The following is a 16233-nucleotide window of genomic DNA, read 5'->3' as shown; positions in this document are numbered from 1 at the left end:
TACTAAATTGACATAAAATACTTAAAGTAGTAATTTAAACCAAAATAACAAAATAAAATGTGACCTTACCATTAGGTGTAGCTGGAGGTTTGATGAAGCTGAGGATTCGTAAATGACTGTGAAAAGGGATTTAAATATTCGATGTGAAAATGAAGGGTTAAAATGAAACGGAAAATAACTCTTAAAACAAAGAAATCAACGTGAAAAGGAAGAGTTAAGCCGTTTGAAACGGAAATTTTGGAAAACGTCGTTTTGGGGATTGTTTTTCTTTTGCACTGAACATAACTCGGCTGAGTCCCTCTTTGTCCGCAACCTCCGCCGCTCCGGCATCAGCAGAAAACGCCGATGGACCCAACGTTTGGACCATTTTTGATAGTTTTCTTAAATAACTTCAAAAAATTGTATATTAATGTCCTCATATTATGTGCCATGATTACTCGGGAGCATAGTACGCTTCAAAAACATATAAAGCCTATGTCTGTAGCTATCACCGTTTGGTCGTCTATAAAGGACATACAGACGGATGTGAGTCGACTTTATATTGCCCAATTCCACGTTTTGGGGAGCTAGGATGGCTAGGACTTGATGTAGTGCTCGCAGCTATTACAGTAGTCATCACAGCTATGAGGGTAGTCATCACAACTATCACAGTAGTCATGCTGCTAGATTATTTGAAGTAACAGCTTGCAGGTGCCCTGAATTCCAGTACTGTGCCTGTCCTCAACATAAGAAAGTCCCCAAAATAGAACAAGAATTTGTAGAGGACCAAATAAATGAACGTAAAATGTTCATTGGAGGAGTGGACAAACGAACAACTGAAGCCATTGGGAAAAGAGAAGAAAGAAGAAATCAATATGCTGCAAGACCATCAGCCAGTTACAAGCATCAGGATGTCTTGTTCAAAGTGATACCTCGTCCTCAAATTTGACTGACTCGGAAGATGAATACACCCCTTCCAAGTACCAGATCCATCATAGAAAACCATAAGATTGTGGAGCTGTGGGACAACAATGAAGAGATGAAAAAGAAAAAAATAGAGAACAATAACGTCTGTTCTCTTCTTTCCATGAGGTTTGTGACTGGGTTGGACTGTCTGATCGTGGTGCTGCATTACTATCTAGTGCAATCCTTGAAGATTTAGGGGTTATTACAAAAGAGGATCCTTCCAAAGTCATAGATAGGAACAAAGTACGGAGATCGAGGCAATCAAACGGACAACATTTGACAAAGGATGCACATGGGAAAGTACAAGTTGCAGGCATCTACTTTGATGGAAGGAAAGAAACTCTTACTACGGAGAAGATTGGAAATAGAGACTATAGGAGAAAGGTAATTTAAGAGCACATTGCTATAGTGGCTGAACCAGGTTCAGAATATCTAGGCCATTATTAACCTGCCACTGGTTCTGCAAAGAGTAATAGAAAAGAATTTCCACGGAAAACGTACTGGCGATTGGATGTAATGGTACAGTTGTAAATACCGGGAATAAATCTGGGGTGATTTGTCAAGTCGAGAAAAGCCTTGCCCACCCAGTTCATTGGTTCATCTGTCAGCTCCATGGCAATGAGCTGTCACTACGTCACCTTTTTGAAAAACTCGATGGTAAAACAAGTGGGCCACATGGCTTATCAGGACCAATTGGGAAAAGCAATCTCTAATGGGACTGTTCCTGACACACTGTCAAGGAGAAATCCAGGAAATTTAAACCACTCCAGATGGCTCACAACAGCCAATAGGATTCTCCGCCTGTAAGCTGGTCCACAACATCCTACAGAACAACGTAAAACATTTTTTTTACAACAAAGGAGACACCTCAAGGATACAAAAAAAGGAAACAATAATAAAAAAAAACCTACTCGCTGCTCCTAAAAAAAGAATCAAAAGAGGTGGCCGAAAGAGTGGTCAATTTCGGGAGAAGAGGTGTCCTGATACCCTCCTCTTGAAATAATTCAAGTCGTAGGCAGGAGAAAATACAGGTGAAGGAAGGCTGTTCCAGAGTTTACCAGCGTGAGGGATGAAAGATTGAAGAGGTCGGTTAACTCTTGCATAAGGGGTTTGAACAGTATAGGGATTAGCATGAGTAGAAAGTCGTGTGCAGCGGGGCCGCGGAAGGGGGGTAGGCATGCAGTTAGCAAGTTCAGAAGAGCAGTCAGCGTGAAAATATCGATAGAAGATAGAAAGAGATTAAGAGGTAGAAGACTGTCAGTAAGAGAAGGGAAGTTGATGAGACGAAGAGCCTTAGACTCTACTCTCTCCAAAAGAGTTGTGTGAGTGGAGCCCCCCACACACGTAAGATTCACACTCCATACGAGAACGGACAAGGCCCCTGTATATGAATAGCAACTGTGCGGGGGAGAAGAACAGAACGCCCAACCTCGAGGAAGCTGATTTAGCGAGAGAGGAGATACGAAGTTTCCAGTTGAGATTTAGAGTTAAGGATAGACCGAGAATATCTAGTGTTGAAGAAGGTGACGGCTGAGTGTTGTTGATGAATAGGGGATTGGTGTCTGACAGATTGTGTCGAGCTGATAGGTGGAAAAATTGAGTTTTTGAGGTATTGAAGGACACAAGGTTCCTTCTATCCGAATCGAAAATGATAGCAAAGTCTGAGGTTAAGCGTTCTGCAGCCTCCAGTCTGGAGTCGTGTACTTCCTGTTGGGATGGCCTTCTATTGAAAGAAGTTGAATAATGCAAAGTGGAGTCGTCGGCGTATGAGTGGACAGGACAGTTTGTTATGGAAAGAAGATCAATGATGAATAACAGGAAGAGAGTGAGTGATAGGACAGAGACTTGTGGAACACCACTGTTGATAGGTTTAGGGGAAGAACAGTGACCGTCTACCACAGCAGAGATAGAACGGGCGGAAAGGAAACTGGAGATAAAGGAACAGAGAGAGGGATAGAATCCGAAAGAGGGTAGTTTAGAAAGCAAAGACCTGTGCCAGACTCTATCGAAGGCTTTCGATATGTCTAGCGCAACAGAGAAAGTTTCACCGAAACGGCTAAGAGAGGATGACCAAGAGACAGGTAAGAGAGCAAGAAGATCGGCAGTAGAACGCCCCTTGCGGAATCCATACTGGAGATCAGATAGAAGGTTAAAAGTGTAAAGGTACTTTTGAATATTCCGGTTAAGGATTGATTCAAAAGCTTTAGATAGACATGAAAGTAAAGCTATAGGGCGGTAGTTTTAGGGATTGGAGCGGTGTGCCTTCTTAGGCACAGGCTGTACAAAGGCATACTTCCAGCAGGAAGGAAAGGTAGATGTTGATAGGCAGAGACGAAAGACTTTGTCAGCACGGAAGCACAGTTTTTAAGGACAATAGGAGGCACTCCATCAGGTCCATAAGTCTTCTGAGAGTTGAGGCTAGAGAGGGCATATAAAACATCATTATGAAGAAACTTAATAACAGGCATAAAGGAGTCAGAGGGGGGGATGAGTAGGAGGAATATGCCCAGAATCGTCCAGGGTGGAGTTGTTACAGAATGTTTGAGCGAAGAGTTCAGCCTTAGAGATAGATGAGACGGAAGTGCTCCAGTAAGGGTTAAGGAGAGGAGGGAAAGAGGAAGAAGTTAAATTGGTTGAGATATTTTTGGCTAGGTGCCAGAAGCAAGGGAAGAAATAGATAAATCAAGGTGTTGACATTTTCTGTTGATGAAAGAGGTTTTGGTAAGCTGGAGAATAGATTTGGCACGATTCCGGGCTGAAATGTAAAGTTTGTGATTAGTAGGAGTGCGAAGGCTCTGGAACCTTTTGTGAGCTGCCTGTCTATCTTTAATAGCACGAGAACAAGCATGATTAAACCAAGACTTTTTAGCATGAGGAGTAGAGAAAGAACGTAGGATGTTTGCCTCAATTCCAGAGACAATCACCTCTGTGATGCGCTGGGCACACACAGAGGGGTCTCTCTCCTGGAAGCAGTAATAATTCCACGGGAAATCGGAAAAGTACATCCTCAGGACGTCCCACCGAGCTGAGGCAAAATGCCAGAAGCATCGCCTCTTTGGTGGGTCCAGAGGATGAACAGGAGCGACAGGACAGGATACATAAATAAGGTCGTGATCGGAGGAGCCCAACGGAGAGAACAGTTTGACAGAGTAAGCAGAAGGGTTAGAGGTAAGGAAGAGGTCTAGTATGTTGGGCGTGTCTCCAAGACGGTCGGAAATACGTGTAGGGTGCTGAATCAACTGCTCTAGGTCGTTGAGGAGGGCAAAGTTGTAGGCTTGTTCACCAGGCTGGTCAGTGAAAGAGGATGAAAGCCAAAGCTGGTGGTGAACATTGAAATCTCCCAAGATGGAGATTTCAGAGAAGGGAGAGTGGGTCAAGATGTGCTCCACTTTAGAGTTCAAGTAGTCAAAGAAGTTTACATAGATAGCAGAGTTGGGTGAGAGATAAACAGCACAGATGTAGTTAGTAATAGTATGACAATGAAGTCTTAGCCAGATGGTGGAAAATTCAGAAGAGTCAAGGTCGTAGGCACGAGAGCAAGTGATGTCGTTGCGCACTTAGACGCAACATTCAGCTTTGGATTGAAATTTAGGATAGAGATAGTCGGAGGGAACAGAGTAGAGATTGCTCTCAGTATCCTGAGAGACATGTGTTTCGGTGAGGAAGAGAAGGTGAGGTTTAGAGGAGGAGAGATGGTGCTCCACAGAATGAAAATTAGTATCCTACATATCATGAATATGAAATATAAGTACTTAGCTACAAAATAACATATACAAGATGTCATTGTGGTTAATGCTGTCCATATGTTTGTCAACAAATGAGCGATGGACTGACGGAGTGGATCATACGTGCCGAGCGGCCGCTGTTTCGCTGACGTCATTTTGAGGTCATTATTAACGTCGACGGATCCGTCAAAACGGAATAGTGGGAACCTCGCCTTACTCATTTCCCTCACCTCCTTCCTTTCCCTCCATCCCCTCCTTTCCTCCCTTATTTATTCTCTCTCACCTTCCTTTACTTACACCCCTCTCTCCCTCTTATCACCTCCCTTACTCCTTACCTCCCTCCATCCCCTCCTTTCCTCCCTTATTTTTTCTCTCCCTCAACTTCCTTTACTTACACCCCTCTCTCCCTCTTATCACCTCCCTTACTCCTTACCTCCCTCCATCCCCTCCTTTCCTCCCTTATTATCTATCTCCTCCCTTTCACTCCATCCCCTCCTTTCTCTCCCTCTCCCCTCCCTTCTCTTCCATCTTCCCTCCTCCCTTACTCTTTCTCTCCCTCTCTTTCCTTTTCCTCCTCTCCTCCCTTCCCAGTTCCCACCTCCCTCCTCCCTTACATTCTCTCGCTCTCCTCCCTTACTCTTTCTCAGTCACGTTGTTTTGTTTTGAGGTGAGCCGAGTACCGCCCCCCCCCCTCCCCCCGTCCCACTTTGACCCGCTCTATTGTTATATATTTCCATTATTTCTATCTCCCTTCCTTCTGTTTCCTCCATTCCTTCTTTCCTCTTCTTTATTCTTCTGTAATTCTCCTTTATCACACTTCTCATATTACTGTTATTATAATTATTATTATTGTTATTATTATTATTATTATTATTATTATTATTATTATTATTATTATTATTATTATTATTATTATTATTATTATTATTATTATCATCGTCATTATTATCTCTCTCATATAAAAGAAAAAACTACTAAAACAAGAACAAGAAAAAAACAACCTATAGCTGTGGAAAATGATTATAATTGGTTTCATGCACTAAATTAATATTCCTTCCTTTACTGTTTTCTGTTATCATGTTACGAGTCTTATCATTTCCTCCACTGCATGAATATTGCACACATGTTTCTTGTATTAACTGAAAATCACACAGTATATATATATTTTTTTACGTCGTTGCCTGTTGCGCCGGTAGGCATCTTCCTGGTTGGGCCTGATGGTCGGCCGAAGGCTTCTTCCAGGTGGGGCCTGATAGTCGGCCCAGCCCGTTCTGGCGCAGGCGAGTGTTTATAGTGGCGCCATCTTGCATTGGCTCATGCTGCCCCCCGGAACTCGTTCTTGATTCGCTTGGACGGCTTCCTCTAGAGTCCGGGTTGATGGGTGGTATAAGTTATAAGTGGGGAGGACCAGGAGAACACCTCCCAAGACACATAGGCAAGGGAGTAGCATCGCAACTGGGTGAGAGAATAGAAAGTGGTTAGTGGATGGATAAGGTAAAAAAAAAGTGTGAGAGAAGAGAAGGGACACTAAGGGATGAAGATGGTTCTCCGTACAAATGCATCAGTTTGCAGATGTGTATGATCTTAGTTTCTTCCTGTAGTCGTTGGTAGTGTCCACCTCAGCTGGGCCTGGAGTATTTGTCGGTGTCGGTAGAGGGTCGTCAGGCGCAGGGGTCGACGCCTCACAGGTTGAGGAAGAAGGTCGGTTAGAGCGTTTTAGGTGGTCTAGGTGTGTAAGCTTCGTTTCCAAGGTAGTCAGGTGGCGGATCTTGACCTTATTCCCCTTGTCGTAGGCCAGTACGCGGTATGGTCCCTCAAAGCGAGGTGCTAGTTTGTTTTTGGGTTCCTGAATTTTTAAATAGACAATGTCCCCTATGACCAATAATTTGTCGGTTGCCGATTTCCATTGTGACGCATTCATGGCAGCCTTGCTATCCTCGATGTTGGAGGTAACCCGTTTATAGATCTTCTGGAAGTCTGTCCCTCTGACTCGAACGTAGACATCAAAATTATAGATGGGTGTGTCCTCTTTGAGGAGGAATGAGTATGGCAATCGATGGTCCTGGCCAAAAATGACAAAGTGAGGTGTGTCACCTATTGATTTATGGAGAGATGAGTTAAGAGAAGCCATTACCTGAGGCATCCATTCGTGCCAAGTTACTGAGACATCACCGACCAGAGAGCGAAGTGTCTGAATGATTTTTCGATTGTGTCGCTCGACCATGCCATTGGAAGCTGGATGATAAGCCATGGTATTTACCTTATCAACTTGGTATTCCCTGCAGATTGCCTCCAAGATTTTATTGTTAAATTCTGTGCCATTATCTGAGATGAGGACTTTAGGGGTGTTATATTTACAAAAGACTTCATCAATGAGAGCTTTAGCCACAGTAGTTGCTTGCTTGTTCACTATGGGAACTAGAACCGAGAAACGACTGAAATGATCAATGGCAACCAATAGGTATTGGTGGCCTTCAGTAGTTTGGGGTAATTTTAATAGGTCAATAGCAATGGTATCCCATGGCTCTAAAGGTATGGGATAGCTTTTGATGGGGACTTGCTGAGTAATGGATCCATAATTTTCTGCACAAGTGTGGCAGTTGTTGATGTAATCAATGATGTCGAGCCGCATACGTGGCCAATAATATAACAAACGGGCTTGCATCAAAGCTCTACTTTTTCCAGGATGGCCTGCATGAGGGGAAGAATGTATGTTATGCAAGATCATAGAGACTAGGCTTTCTGGTACGACGATTTGTGTAACTTCCCTATGCGGACCGTATTTAGTTGTGATGTATGTATTCCTGACGAGGATGCCGTCGTTGAGATCAAAGTCAGTTAAGGGTACAGGTAGCGTTGGCAAGGAATTGGGGTCGCCACTCTGCAGATAGTATAGGATGGGTTGACAGAAGTTATCTGTTTGTTGCGCTGCGCGTATGGAATCATTCAAAGTTGGGTCATGAGTTCGACTTGGGTCATCAAAATGATCGACATCCATGTCCATTATCGCGCCGATATTTCTGGATAGGGCGTCCGCTACCTGATTTACTGCTCCAGGGACATGAGCAAATGAGGGATTAAAGTCTTGGACAATGAGGCTCCATCGGGCCAATTTCCCCGTGAGGGTTTTAGTATTGAATAATTCCACCACGGCTGCGTGGTCGGTTCTGACATGGATATTGTAGCCATAAATGATGTCACGAAAATGACGTAATGCCCACACGACCGCAAGGGCCTCAAGGTGGGTAGTACTGTAGTTTGATTCTGCTTTGTTGAGCGTGCGACTTGCATATGCTAGAGGTTGTAATTTATTTCTAACATCATATTGCATGAGAGCGGCTCCTAGGCCCTCGCCACAAGCGTCTGTGTACAGGAAAAAGTCTTTGTGTGGTCTGGGTAGGCCAGGACAGGCGGGGATGTGCGTGTGGTGCTAAGGTAATCAAAAGCTTCCTGATGTTCCGCCCCCCATGTAAATGTGGAGTCTTTGCGCAAAAGTTGAGTGAGGGGTCTTGCAATGCGTGAATAGTCCTTGATAAAGGATCGATAGTACCCGGACAGTCCTAGGAAGGAGCGGACAGATTTCACGTCTGTTGGCACAGGATAGTTAAAAATAGCCTTGACTTTGTCAGGAGTCGTATGTACACCATTCTGATCCAGTACATGGCCTAAGTATGTGATGCTTGGACGCAAAAAATGACATTTTGGGAAACGCAGAGTTAGACCTGCCTGGTAAAGGCGATTAAATACTTCTTGTAGTAAGGTAATGTGTGAGTCGACATCCTGTGACACTATGATGATGTCATCTATAAAGGCGAAAACCTGCTTGCCAAGGAGGCCATGCAAGACTTTGTTGACTAGCCTTTGGAACGTTAGTGGCGCACCACTAACTCCAAAGGGGAGTTTACGAAACTGCCAGTGACCCGAAGGGGTAGAGAGGCTGTAAGCGGTTTACTATGCTCATCGAGGTCTACCTGCCAATAGCCACTTGCTAAATCTAAGGTCGTGAAAACCTTGTTGTTGGTGCCCATGCTGCTTAAAATATCCTGCAAGTGAGGTAAGGGGTATCTTTGAGGGTGCGAAACAGCATTTAGTTTCCTGTAGCCTACAACTGGCCGAAATTGGCCGTTTTTCTTCTTCACAAGGAAAATGGGAAAGTTCCAGGGAGAAGTAGTGTGTTCTATAATACCTGATGCTAACATGTCTTTGACTGCAGTATCTAGGATAGCTCTTTGAGAGTGTGGTGTTCTGTATGCAGGCACATAGATGGGGTTGGTATTGGGATCAACCGGTATTGTATGTGTTAAAACATTTGTGGATCCAATAGGATCATCCGGCAGACTGACAATGGAGTGGTATGTCTCTAGTAGGTTGTGCAATTTCTCCCTTGCTTCTGGAAAAGCTAGATCTTCGAGATGAGTAGCTAGATAATCATTTACTTTTTGTTTATGATGATCACTCCGCAAGATCTCAGAGGGGGAGATGATCTCTGATTCCTGTACGCTACCTATGCGTTCAGGTAGAACTTCAAAGTCAACGACGCATGTCCCTTGACGGAACTTGCGTACGTATGGGGAGGAGTTGTGCATTATTAGGAAGGTTTGACCATTTTTATCTACTTTGCAAAGTGCATCCTCCATAGTCATGGCTTTCATCTTCAAGCTCTCACTCATACAGATAGCCTCACATTCATCACTTATACCAGCAAGACGCATTTGAAGCATAGCTGATCCACGGCCTTCTAACGTGACGTCATTCGCCAGAACGCCGTGGACCCTTAAATGCTCTTGCGAAGAGGAAGAAGAGGGAGAGGGTGGTAATGTATTGGAGGATGATGCACTTTGTTCCTTAATAACATGCACTGCTGGAGATGAATTATCAACCAGTGACCGCTGGGCCACGCTAGAAAGATGAGTATATTCTCCATCGGCGGAGGGAGAAGTGCACAACAATGGCTTTGGGGCCGTGAGTGTCCTAATTGGTGTTTCATGATGGTAAACACAATCTTCTGCTGGAGCTAGGGACAAGCAGTGTTCCCGCATAGATTGAAGACCCAAAAGAATATCACCTGGGATATTCAAACCATGACACACATGAAAGGTAGCTGTAATCGGGGACAGGGAGTTAGCCAACTGGATAGACAAGGGGGTGTGTCCAACTACTTTAAATGATGTGTCATCTAGTCCACTTAATTTTAGGCAGGGAGGTTCCAATACCAAGGTTGTCTTTGCGTCATGTAAGGCACGCAATGTTCCGATGTTTATGATATTGGGACATGCCCCTGTGTCCATGAAAACACTAATTTGGTGACCATTACACTGAGCAGGGACAGTCATGGCAAGGGAGGATTGGGGATAAAGAGCGAGGCGATGGTGTTTCATGGTAGTGGTTTCAACATCCGTAGGTTGGGTTTCAATGTCAAAATGAGCTGTGGATGTACTTGGTTTGTTTAAAGGTGTGCGGGTTAGGGGTGTTGTATGAGTACCACACACCTGGTGTGATTTTGTACCTGAGCCTATGTTATTGCGGGAGACGTGGCGCGCGAGGCTTCCCCCGACGAGGTACCTCCCCGGGGCCTCGCGCGGCAATCCTTGGTGTTATGGCCTGATGTCTTATGGTAGGAACAATATTGATTTGACTGTTGGGTGTTGCTGCCGTACCAGCAATTACGTGTATGGTGTCCTGTGATTCTGCAGTTGTAACAATATTGAGTGTTATAGCCACGCCCGCGACCCCTGCCTCTAGTGTAAGGGCGGCGGCCGCGGGGTGTGGCAGAGCGGTTCCTAGGGGTCTGAGCTCCGGCCGGGGAGCGACTTTGGGGACGCCCCCTCTGAATTTTGACGCCCCTCACCGCTGAGGATGTGGGTTCTGTTGGTGGCTCTCGTCCCGACAGGGGACTGATGTGTTTGAAAAGGGTTCTACCTTTTGGTAGGGGTTCTTCCTTTTGTAACTCTTTGAAGAGTGTCTCCGTGCAATTGAGGAGAAAGATAAAGTATGAGAAAAGGCGGCACACATCCTCAAGGTTCATTTTCTCATCGGTAGTCCACGGGGAGTGACGGAATTGGGTTTCAAACTCTGTGAAAGCTCCACCCGCGACGCCTAAACAGTCATCCACTGCAATATTAGCCTTTATTTTGGGACGGTAGGTAGCCGCTAGGCGGAACAAGACTGACAGGGCACCCTGTTTGCATGTGGAGCCGAAATGGCTGATGAGATTTGCTTTCGCTTCATCATATGTTTTGGCTTTCTTGAATGCGTCACTTTTTATAATGGATTGAGCCCGACAAGGGCCCGTGTGGATGCTGTCGTAAAGGTGGGCCAATTTCTCCTTTTCATTCGTATATTGGAATTTGGTAAAAGCATCCTCTACCCTCTGAAGGTGAGTTAGGAGGTCGGGGCCGGTCTCCTCTGAGCCCGTATATTTTGGATTTTTATCCTCGCCCCTTAAAATGACGTTTTGAGGTTTGTCACTCATGGTTGTGTCACTTTGGTGCTGTTCTGTCTGAGAAGAGGAAGTAGTCTGGGAAGGCTCTGGTGAAAAGTCTGAGGGGAGCTTCCCTGCAGGAGGTAATGGGGGTGCTGGGGGAATAGGTTTTGGATAAGCAGCTCCTGAACGGAGGACTGTGTGATGGGGAGTACCAATCGTTAAACCGCTGAAGGCAGAGGATAGAGCCTCTTCCAATTTTCGATCCTGGGACATGGGGAGTTAGACGGGGGAGTCACTTAGCTGTGTCCGATGCATTTGTAAGGAGACCAGAGCATGATGGTATGGCTGATGTATGGTGAGGGGGGAGACTGGGACGCAGGAGATGTGGGTTAACTCACTTCTCTCTGCTCTCCGGCACAAGCTGTAATGTAGGGGAGATATTAGGACGTATATAAGGAAAATTATAGGAAGGGAAATTGTAAGTAAGATTAAAGGGAAGTTTATAGGAAAATTCGTAGGTAATCCGTAAGGAAATGGTAAGATACCTTGGGTGTGAAGCAGTCGTGAGTGCGCGTGAGGAAAGATTGGTTCGGTACAAGGGCATAAATGACTGGGATCAGCAGATGTGCAGATGGCGACACATATCACTGGGATCAGCAAGACGTGGCTGCCGCCGGCGAAAGAGGGGTAGGGCTGGTGAACGGGGAGGGGAGGAGCGCTGAAGGCGAACGGTATGGATTACAAGAGAGTAGGGATAGGAATTTAAATGTAATCCGTGTATGGGATTAAGAACAAATGAAATGGCGATTATATTAGGTTAATTTAGTGGAGAATGGGAGACGAGGGTGAGAATGTTATTTGAAGTGGGGGGTTTCGACGGTACATGTACTAAATTATGGAACAACGTTTCGTCTTACTTTAGTGATAGTTCAGGTGACAAACCAAAATTGTGCGGCGTGTTCCTCTAGCCGGGGGCGGGTGTTGCCGATGTTTTGAGTGACGGCACGCTGACGCAGACTGCTGACGTACTTGATTTGAGCTGCCTGGCCGCGGCTACTACCTTGTCACTACGAATATGGCTTCCTCTTCCTCCTCTTGTGACTGTGAAGATACAGGGTTGGGGGAGTTCGGCAGGGGGTTAATCCCGTTAATTGAGGTGGGATTTTTGGGTAGACTGGTTACGGACGTTTGCTGAGTGGCGGCACAGATAGTTGGTTTGGTGATACAATGTAGGTGGTGACATGACGTAGGTGCAAGTACTAGCTATGGGGCCTGTAGTCGTCTCATAGAGAGTGTAGGAATCCCGTAATTGTAGAGAGGTTGTGCTTGAGTTCACACTGGTTCACTGAGTCGTTGCCACTATGGAGTCACCACGTAATTTGAGGCGCTTTGTGTAGGCCAGGATTATTTTATGAGAAATCCTTTGTAATCGCTTTGTAATCGCTGCCACCAATATAAGTTTAGCAGGTTTGGAGTTAAAGTCTTTGCTTAAATTGTCTTTTTACTGGTTTTGTGGCTTACACGGAGCGTGTGATGTGAACTCTATCGAGACGAAATGATGACTGCTCTCGGCAGCCGCACAAGCTATGTGCGTCATCGTTCGTTCATGAGGTTGCCTAGTTTAAGAGGATTTATACAGATAGAGGGAGATGAAGTGGAAACGGATAGATATTTAGGATTAATATGTACATGTTTACAGTGGTCTTCAGGACAGCATGTGAGTAGTTTTAAGCCACTCGGCGGTGACTGAAAAATCCGAGTGGTAGCGTGGGGATTCGAACCCGCGTCGTCCATCACGCGGTGAATGTGGGCCCAGTACGCTACCAGTTCGGCCACCGCCTACCCTAAAATATGCGCTAACCACTATTGCAGGAAGGCTGTTACAGTGGCGGACGACTCAATTCGAGGAAGGAAGGAAGGAGGGAGGGAGGGAGGGGGCGGGAAAGCAATTTATTCTCTTCTTTATTCTTTGTTCCAAATCTCATAATAGAAGGGTGTCGATCCAGTGCAGATGTAGCTAACAGATGTGGAGTAGAGGACCTGCATGGAAACAGTGCTCAGAAGGGACAGACTCCGATGGTTTGGACATGTAAAGAGAGCAGGGGAGGACACAGTGCTGGGAGTTGTCGAGATAATGGTAAGATAGGGTGTCCGGTGCAGATGTAGCTCACAGATGTGGAGTAGAGGACCTGCAAACAGTTTCTTTTTTCCTTTTTTATATATGACCTAAAGCGCCGGCAGGCTTTTTTTATTAGAGGTCTAATGGTGGGCCCGAGCCCGTTATGGGTCAAACAATTGTTTATAGTGGCGCAATTATTATTGGCTCATGCTGCCCCCCGGAGATCATTCTTGATTTCACTTGCATAGCATCTTCTAGAGTCCGGGTTGGTGGGTAGTCTTCAGGACAGCATGTGGGTAGTCTTAGGCCCCTCGGCGGTGACTGGTGACTGGTTAGTGGCGGATTCGAACCCTCATCATCATCAACGCTGCGAATGCGGGACCGGGACGCTAACCACTCCGCCACCACCTCAGAAACATGGAAACATGGAAATTCAGGCAACAGAAAGCCTATTGGCTCATTACGAGGTTGCCCGCTTTGGTGATTTAATCTGCTCGATAGCCACTTGGGGCCTGGGGAGCAGATGAAAGCACCTCGACATTGAGGAGAAGATGAAAGCACCTCAATATTCAGTTTACTCCCGACGCAGCGAAGTGACGGTCGATTCTATATTTGAAGGAGTTGATAGTATTCGCATTCACTACTTCTGAAGGAAGATTGTTCCAGTGACGGATGACTCGGTTTGAAAAGAAACTCCTTCCGATGGGAAAGACTCCGATGGTTAGGACATGTGAAAGGATTAAAGCACTTCTGTTCCTCTCGGATACGTTCAGTTCACTCCCGACGCAGTAAAGTGACTGTCAGTGGAAATGGAGTTGATCGTTTCCGCACTGACTACTTCTGCGGGGAGGCTGTTCCAGTGGCGGACGACTCTGTTCGAGGAAGGAAGTATGGAGGAGGGAGGGATGGGAGCGAGAGGTTTTATTATTTTCGTTAATCTTTGTTCTCGCGTTCCATCTCATCCTTCCACATGCTTACTGCCACATATACTTCACTGCTCTGTTACTTAACTTTACTTTCTGATCATTTCACTTTACTTTCAGATTAAATAAGTTAACTTCCTCTGTATTGCGCCACGTAGGGCTATAGCAGACACTTTTAAAATTAGGAACAGCAGACGCTTTTAAAATTAGGAACAACAGACGCTTTTAAAATTAGGAACAGTAGACGCATTATAAATTAGGAACAGCAGACGGATTTAAAATTAGGAAGAGTAATCACTTAAACAAACAAAGATTAACATGATTCTGAGGGGAAGTAGGCACCCGTTTATTATATATATACATGTCTGTACATCATCAAGACCCAAAGACCCAGACCAAGCAATCGTAAACGTATACTATGACCGCAGCACATGAGTCTGAGATCTTCGTTATCGTGTTCCGACAAATTGCTATTATACATGCACACACACATACAGCTACATAATCAGCGACTTTATTTTTTTTTATACAAGAGAGGAGTGGCCGAACGATAGAGAAGAGCTGTGTGAGTGGAGGCCCCCACACACGTGCGATGCATACTCCATACAAGGGCGGACAAGGCCTCTGTATATGGATAGCAACTGTGCGGGGGAGAAGAACTGGAGGAGACGATACAGAACGCCCAACCTCGAGGAAGCTGATTTAGTGAGAGAAGAGATGTGAAGTTTCCAGTTAAGATTTTGAGTTAAGGATAGACCGATGATGTTTAGTTTTGAAGAATTATAAGGTGACAGCTGAGTGAAGTTGAAAAATAGGGGATAGGTGTTTGGCAGATTGTGTCGAGTTGATAGGTGGATAAATTAGGGTTTTGAGGCATTGAAGGACACAAGGTTCCTTTTATCCCAATCGGAGATGATAGCAAAGTTTGAGGTTAAGCATTCTGCAGCCTCAGCCTTATAAACTATAACAGATTTTTGCGACAATTTTAATAATATGATTAATACTGACAAATGTATGCTATGCGTAGACTATCATATAATATCGAAATCGCCATGACACCAGGTTGCCAGAGCACGATAATTCACACCTCAGTCTCGGATGCCGCGACGAAAGCCAAGGCTGTTACACAGAGACAGCCTTGGCACAGCACAACTATAACTCCTCCTCCTCATCTCTCTCCTTTCCCTTCCCTCCTCTTCCTCCTCACTCAGGCTTAGTGATGTGGAAGACGAAGACGAGACCCTTCTTGTCACATAAATAGTCTGGGACGATGCGCCGCTCCACCTGAAAGAATTATGACCATTTCAAGTGCGTGAGCTTCTCCCCCTGGCCAGCTGCTGACCATCTCCTTATACCAGTGTGTCGCGATAGGCGCCCATACAGTGAACAGCCCCGCCAGACAGAAACCTTGATTAGAGTAAATGTTTTCTTGTACCAACGCTGCCAGATAGTTGTACTCAGCCTCTTATATTTACCAACTTCCGACCCCAAAACCGTCTCCTGGGGCTCAATAACTAGATTCGTTTATATCTGTCGTTAAAATAGTTAATTCCTGATGTTTCCTGGCAATAATTAGGTGTCAAAAAACGGTAAATACTATGCTCTGAGTACGATAATCTGGCAACGATGATCACGAAGCCTCCTGGAGTACCGGAGAGGAGGAAATCAGTTAATCATTGGGTCATACGCGCCGTCTAGCCCACCCTAGGAAGACCACCTCAAGGTTTACTCCAGGCAAATCTGAAGTCTCTATGTAGGCTCTTTCCCATCCTAAACGGCGCCTAAGTTCGCCTGTTTGAAAAGCCTCTCGTAAAAGCTGTTGGGATTACCATGAACTGTTTTGCGATCCTATAGTGATGGTTATACACGTCTGTCACGATCTTCAACGGGAAAACCACCCATGAAAACCCGGTGAATCTTCTCTGTGGCCTTGGGAAATAGTCGTGGCGGAAGATCTGCACGACCAGGAACAATGCTAACCTACGGGCCCTTCGCACGAGTATCTAAGCTGCGGGTCCAGCGTCCAGCGCCTTCACCCACTCAGCGGATCTTGCAAAACACGCACTTACACACTCACACTCACTCACACACACACAC

The sequence above is a fragment of the Eriocheir sinensis genome, chromosome 23, assembly GCF_024679095.1.
Source record: "Eriocheir sinensis breed Jianghai 21 chromosome 23, ASM2467909v1, whole genome shotgun sequence".
Classification (NCBI taxonomy): domain Eukaryota; kingdom Metazoa; phylum Arthropoda; class Malacostraca; order Decapoda; family Varunidae; genus Eriocheir; species Eriocheir sinensis.
This window is presented reverse-complemented; position numbering follows the sequence as displayed.